Consider the following 777-nt stretch of genomic DNA (forward strand, 5'->3'; position numbering starts at 1 on the left):
ATAATCTAATCTGCATAAATTCAAATATGGCGTACGATTTGGTGTTAAGGTTGTACCGTTACTGACGGAAATTATCATTCCTTATACCTATAAATATTATCGAGGTGATGCCCCAAACTGGTTTTAGGTATTTGGTTCGGGATACAAAACATGGCCGTGGTCCAGCACAGCTGCACGATCAACCGGTTTCCCTGATTACAATCGACTGAATGTAGTCAATGAGTATAGCCGTAAATACGTATTAAGTATTGTATTCTATATACATAAGTATCAGTATTGCGTCAATTTTACCATTATTTGCTATTTCTCATCACATGTGAGATATAGTATAAACTCAACAATTTAATTGGATCTTTTGTTCCATCTAAAAAAAATCGTGAAAAAAAATTAGAATATTTAGAGTATTATTTATTTATTATAATAAAAATAATTATTATTATTAATAAAAATATGCATATATTTAATCCATCAGAAAAAGATGATAAAATCAATAGATTTTAAAAAAGAATTTCTTTCATACATTCTTTGATTATTATTATTTTTATTATATTACATATATTTATAATAAATTCAGTAAAAAATGGATGGAGAGAATCTATTAAGATTTTTAATCAGCAGGCAATAATAGAAAATATAAAGTTAATTAATTATCAGAATCATTTCTTGAACGCGTAAATTTTGTAGAACGAGTAGACAAGAATGACAATTAGTGGAAGAAGGACAGAGATAGGATAAAAATATTGAAATCAGCGCCATCTCCAGAGTGCCGCAAATGAA

The sequence above is a fragment of the Apis dorsata genome, unplaced genomic scaffold (assembly GCF_000469605.1).
Source record: "Apis dorsata unplaced genomic scaffold, Apis dorsata 1.3 scaffold_104, whole genome shotgun sequence".
NCBI classification, from domain to species: domain Eukaryota; kingdom Metazoa; phylum Arthropoda; class Insecta; order Hymenoptera; family Apidae; genus Apis; species Apis dorsata.